Below are 6,000 nucleotides of genomic sequence, written 5' to 3'. Positions count from 1 at the left end.
AAAAGGAACTCCACCGGACAAAGTTCAGTGCTCACAAGGAGCCTCATTCAACACACACGGTTCCATTCCCATTCATGCAAAGCACGAAAGTGTAAAACTTGGGAACATACTTGAGAGCAAAGATCACATTCAATCTCATTCAAGGCACGGATGTGAATGCAACGGGATGAAATTACTGAAATGATGCCTGCCCTCGAACTGTGATGATGGACTACCCGACTCGCCAATAATATTGGGTTCTGGTGTATTGAAATACAGGAGCTGCTGGATTTGTGTGTTTTCTTACCCCCTCACCATAGTTTGTCAAATGTTTAAACAACTGAACTTATATTCAAGGTTTGTTTCTCTTCATATGTTTTACTGGTTTACATTTGTCTCAGCAACCTGTTGAATGATTCTTCTGCTTTCAAAACAAAATGACAACAGGATGAATGCACACACTTGAAAATACAATACATGCAATGTTATGCATCATAGTGATGCAACCTCCTTTCAGTTTCATACTGCATGGCAATTGAAATCCTTACTGAAATGCACACCTTCTCAAGATTGCGCTTGACTGGCGTGTCAGGCACTCAATTACAGCTGTTTTATCAAGACAATGTGTTCGTTTTGTAAAATATAGTTCCGGTCTGGTGTGGCACCCCAGCTAACGCACAACGTTGCCACAACGTTTCGTGTTAGCAGGGACTGTCTGCGGCGCGCTGGTGTGTCCCGGACTTTAGAGTAGAGAGACAGTTCAACTGCAAGTATGAGCGGCAGAAACGGATATTGCCTTCCCTTTAAGTAGAGCATCAGGGACAGCCTCCCCGGCTTACGGCCATACTAGCCTGAATACGCCCGATCTCGTCCGATCTCGGAAGCTAAGCAGGCTCTGGCCTGGTCAGTACTTGGATGGGAGACCGCCTGGGAATACCAGGTACTGTAAGCTTTTGCATCTTTTACACACCAGAGGGCGACAAATCACGAGTTTTAACTTTGGATACACGCAATTTCTTCATTATTTCAGATTTGACTTCCCCAAATACACAGGCATACAATAGATCTTGTTCTCCAACGTAAACGGTCCCTAGTAACTAGGGTACATTCGTAAATAAATTGAGCATCATGGCTAGAAGTGACTAAATGTTGCCTAATCTTTCTCATCGAGAAATGACACAATTACAGCAACACAAAAAGGAACTCCACCGGACAAAGTTCAGTGCTCACAAGGAGCCTCATTCAACACACACGGTTCCATTCCCATTCATGCAAAGCACGAAAGTGTAAAACTTGGGAACATACTTGAGAGCAAAGATCACATTCAATCTCATTCAAGGCACGGATGTGAATGCAACGGGATGAAATTACTGAAATGATGCCTGCCCTCGAACTGTGATGATGGACTACCCGACTCGCCAATAATATTGGGTTCTGGTGTATTGAAATACAGGAGCTGCTGGATTTGTGTGTTTTCTTACCCCCTCACCATAGTTTGTCAAATGTTTAAACAACTGAACTTATATTCAAGGTTTGTTTCTCTTCATATGTTTTACTGGTTTACATTTGTCTCAGCAACCTGTTGAATGATTCTTCTGCTTTCAAAACAAAATGACAACAGGATGAATGCACACACTTGAAAATACAATACATGCAATGTTATGCATCATAGTGATGCAACCTCCTTTCAGTTTCATACTGCATGGCAATTGAAATCCTTACTGAAATGCACACCTTCTCAAGATTGCGCTTGACTGGCGTGTCAGGCACTCAATTACAGCTGTTTTATCAAGACAATGTGTTCGTTTTGTAAAATATAGTTCCGGTCTGGTGTGGCACCCCAGCTAACGCACAACGTTGCCACAACGTTTCGTGTTAGCAGGGACTGTCTGCGGCGCGCTGGTGTGTCCCGGACTTTAGAGTAGAGAGACAGTTCAACTGCAAGTATGAGCGGCAGAAACGGATATTGCCTTCCCTTTAAGTAGAGCGTCAGGGACAGCCTCCCTGGCTTACGGCCGTACTAGCCTGAATACGCCTGATTTCGTCCGATCTCGGAAGCTAAGCAGGCTCGGGCCTGGTCAGTACTTGGATGGGAGACCGCCTGGGAATACCAGGTGCTGTAAGCTTTTGCACCTTTTACACACCAGAGGGCGACAAATCACGAGTTTTAACTTTGGATTCACACAATTTCATCATTATTTCAGATTTGACTTCCCCAAATACACAGGCATACAATAGATCTTGTTCTCCAACGTAAACGGTCCCTAGTAACTAGGGTACATTCGTAAATAAATTGAGCATCATGGCTAGAAGTGACTAAATGTTGCCTAATCTTTCTCTTCGAGAAATGACACAATTACAGCAACACAAAAAGGAACTCCACCGGACAAAGTTCAGTGCTCACAAGGAGCCTCATTCAACACACACGGTTCCATTCCCATTCATGCAAAGCACGAAAGTGTAAAACTTGGGAACATACTTGAGAGCAAAGATCACATTCAATCTCATTCAAGGCACGGATGTGAATGCAACGGGATGAAATTACTGAAATGATGCCTGCCCTCGAACTGTGATGATGGACTACCCGACTCGCCAATAATATTGGGTTCTGGTGTATTGAAATACAGGAGCTGCTGGATTTGTGTGTTTTCTTACCCCCTCACCATAGTTTGTCAAATGTTTAAACAACTTAACTTATATTCAAGGTTTGTTTCTCTTCATATGTTTTACTGGTTTACATTTGTCTCAGCAACCTGTTGAATGATTCTTCTGCTTTCAAAACAAAATGACAACAGGATGAATGCACACACTTGAAAATACAATACATGCAATGTTATGCATCATAGTGATGCAACCTCCTTTTAGTTTCATACTGCATGTCAATTGAAATCCTTACTGAAATGCACACCTTCTCAAGATTGCGCTTGACTGGCGTGTCAGGCACTCAATTACAGCTGTATTATCAAGACAATGTGTTCGTTTTGTAAAATATAGTTCCGGTCTGGTGTGGCACCCCAGTTAACGCACAACGTTGCCACAACGTTGCCACAACGTGGCGTGTTAGCAGGGACTGTCTGCGGCGCACTGGTGTGTCCCGGGCTTTAGAGTAGAGAGACAGTTCAACTGTAAGTATGAACGGCAGAAAAGGATATTGCCTTCCCTTTAAGTAGAGCGTCAGGGACAGCCTCCCTGGCTTACGGCCATACTAGCCTGAATACGCCCGATCTCGTCTGATCTCGGAAACTAAGCAGGCTCTGGCCTGGTCAGTACTTGGATGGGAGACCGCCTGGGAATACCAGGTGCTGTAAGCTTTTGCATCTTTTACACACCAGAGGGCGACAAATCACGAGTTTTAACTTTGGATACACGCAATTTCATCATTATTTCAGATTTGACTTCCCCAAATACACAGGCATACAATAGATCTTGTTCTCCAACGTAAACGGTCCCTAGTAACTAGGGTACATTCGTAAATAAATTGAGCATCATGGCTAGAAGTGACTAAATGTTGCCTAATCTTTCTCATCGAGAAATGACACAATTACAGCAACACAAAAAGGAACTCCACCGGACAAAGTTCAGTGCTCACAAGGAGCCTCATTCAACACACACGGTTCCATTCCCATTCATGCAAAGCACGAAAGTGTAAAACTTGGGAACATACTTGAGAGCAAAGATCACATTAAATCTCATTCAAGGCACGGATGTGAATGCAACGGGATGAAATTACTGAAATGATGCCTGCCCTCGAACTGTGATGATGGACTACCCGACTCGCCAATAATATTGGGTTCTGGTGTATTGAAATACAGGAGCTGCTGGATTTGTGTGTTTTCTTACCCCCTCACCATAGTTTGTCAAATGTTTATACAACTGAACTTATATTCAAGGTTTGTTTCTCTTCATATGTTTTACTGGTTTACATTTGTCTCAGCAACCTGTTGAATGATTCTTCTGCTTTCAAAACAAAATGACAACAGGATGAATGCACACACTTGAAAATACAATACATGCAATGTTATGCATCATAGTGATGCAACCTCCTTTCAGTTTCATACTGCATGTCAATTGAAATCCTTACTGAAATGCACACCTTCTCAAGATTGCGCTTGACTGGCGTGTCAGGCACTCAATTACAGCTGTTTTATCAAGACAATGTGTTCGTTTTGTAAAATATAGTTCCGGTCTGGTGTGGCACCCCAGCTAACGCACAACGTTGCCACAACGTTTCGTGTTAGCAGGGACTGTCTGCGGCGCGCTGGTGTGTCCCGGACTTTAGAGTAGAGAGACAGTTCAACTGCAAGTATGAGCGGCAGAAACGGATATTGCCTTCCCTTTAAGTAGAGCGTCAGGGACAGCTTCCCCGGCTTACGGCCATACTAGCCTGAATACGCCCGATCTCGTCCGATCTCGGAAGCTAAGCAGGCTCGGGCCTGGTCAGTACTTGGATGGGAGACCGCCTGGGAATACCAGGTGCTGTAAGCTTTTGCATCTTTTACACACCAGAGGGCGACAAATCACGAGTTTTAACTTTGGATACACGCAATTTCATCATTATTTCAGATTTGACTTCCCCAAATACACAGGCATACAATAGATCTTGTTCTCCAACGTAAACGGTCCCTAGTAACTAGGGTACATTCGTAAATAAATTGAGCATCATGGCTAGAAGTGACTAAATGTTGCCTAATCTTTCTCATCGAGAAATGACACAATTACAGCAACACAAAAAGGAACTCCACCGGACAAAGTTCAGTGTTCACAAGGAGCCTCATTCAACACACACGGTTCCATTCCCATTCATGCAAAGCACGAAAGTGTAAAACTTGGGAACATACTTGAGAGCAAAGATCACATTCAATCTCATTCAAGGCACGGATGTGAATGCAACGGGATGAAATTACTGAAATGATGCCTGCCCTCGAACTGTGATGATGGACTACCCGACTCGCCAATAATATTGGGTTCTGGTGTATTGAAATACAGGAGCTGCTGGATTTGTGTGTTTTCTTACCCCCTCACCATAGTTTGTCAAATGTTTAAACAACTGAACTTATATTCAAGGTTTGTTTCTCTTCATATGTTTTACTGGTTTACATTTGTCTCAGCAACCTGTTGAATGATTCTTCTGCTTTCAAAACAAAATGACAACAGGATGAATGCACACACTTGAAAATACAATACATGCAATGTTATGCATCATAGTGATGCAACCTCCTTTCAGTTTCATACTGCATGTCAATTGAAATCCTTACTGAAATGCACACCTTCTCAAGATTGCGCTTGACTGGCGTGTCAGGCACTCAATTACAGCTGTTTTATCAAGACAATGTGTTCGTTTTGTAAAATATAGTTCCGGTCTGGTGTGGCACCCCAGCTAACGCACAACGTTGCCACAACGTTGCCACAACGTGGCGTGTTAGCAGGGACTGTCTGCGGCGCACTGGTGTGTCCCGGGCTTTAGAGTAGAGAGACAGTTCAACTGTAAGTATGAACGGCAGAAAAGGATATTGCCTTCCCTGTAAGTAGAGCGTCAGGGACAGCCTCCCTGGCTTACGGCCATACTAGCCTGAATACGCCCGATCTCGTCCGATCTCGGAAGCTAAGCAGGCTCTGGCCTGGTCAGTACTTGGATGGGAGACCGCCTGGGAATACCAGGTGCTGTAAGCTTTTGCATCTTTTACACACCAGAGGGCGACAAATCACGAGTTTTAACTTTGGATACACGCAATTTCATCATTATTTCAGATTTGACTTCCCCAAATACACAGGCATACAATAGATCTTGTTCTCCAACGTAAACGGTCCCTAGTAACTAGGGTACATTCGTAAATAAATTGAGCATCATGGCTAGAAGTGACTAAATGTTGCCTAATCTTTCTCATCGAGAAATGACACAATTACAGCAACACAAAAAGGAACTCCACTGGACAAAGTTCAGTGCTCACAAGGAGCCTCATTCAACACACACGGTTCCATTCCCATTCATGCAAAGCACGAAAGTGTAAAACTTGGGAACAT

General features: G+C 43.6%; 5 non-coding genes across 5 annotated transcripts; all 5 read left to right on the top strand.

Moving 5' to 3' along the window:
* Nucleotides 1–812: 812 nt before the first annotated feature.
* LOC136741593 (5S ribosomal RNA) lies at nt 813–931 on the top strand. The gene has a single exon (XR_010814279.1). It is a non-coding gene; the product is annotated as a 5S ribosomal RNA (ribosomal RNA).
* A 1,055-nt stretch (nt 932–1,986) lies between these two features.
* On the top strand, nt 1,987–2,105 carry LOC136741659 (5S ribosomal RNA). The gene has a single exon (XR_010814342.1). It is a non-coding gene; the product is annotated as a 5S ribosomal RNA (ribosomal RNA).
* A 1,066-nt stretch (nt 2,106–3,171) lies between these two features.
* LOC136741653 (5S ribosomal RNA) lies at nt 3,172–3,290 on the top strand. The gene has a single exon (XR_010814337.1). It is a non-coding gene; the product is annotated as a 5S ribosomal RNA (ribosomal RNA).
* Nucleotides 3,291–4,345: 1,055 nt separating this feature from the next.
* On the top strand, nt 4,346–4,464 carry LOC136741289 (5S ribosomal RNA). The gene has a single exon (XR_010813989.1). It is a non-coding gene; the product is annotated as a 5S ribosomal RNA (ribosomal RNA).
* A 1,066-nt stretch (nt 4,465–5,530) lies between these two features.
* LOC136741475 (5S ribosomal RNA) lies at nt 5,531–5,649 on the top strand. The gene has a single exon (XR_010814166.1). It is a non-coding gene; the product is annotated as a 5S ribosomal RNA (ribosomal RNA).
* Nucleotides 5,650–6,000: the final 351 nt, after the last annotated feature.

Source organism: Amia ocellicauda, unplaced genomic scaffold (assembly GCF_036373705.1).
Source record: "Amia ocellicauda isolate fAmiCal2 unplaced genomic scaffold, fAmiCal2.hap1 HAP1_SCAFFOLD_68, whole genome shotgun sequence".
Taxonomy (NCBI): domain Eukaryota; kingdom Metazoa; phylum Chordata; class Actinopteri; order Amiiformes; family Amiidae; genus Amia; species Amia ocellicauda.
Note: the sequence above shows the minus strand (reverse complement) of the source record. Positions and strands in the feature narration are given on the sequence as shown.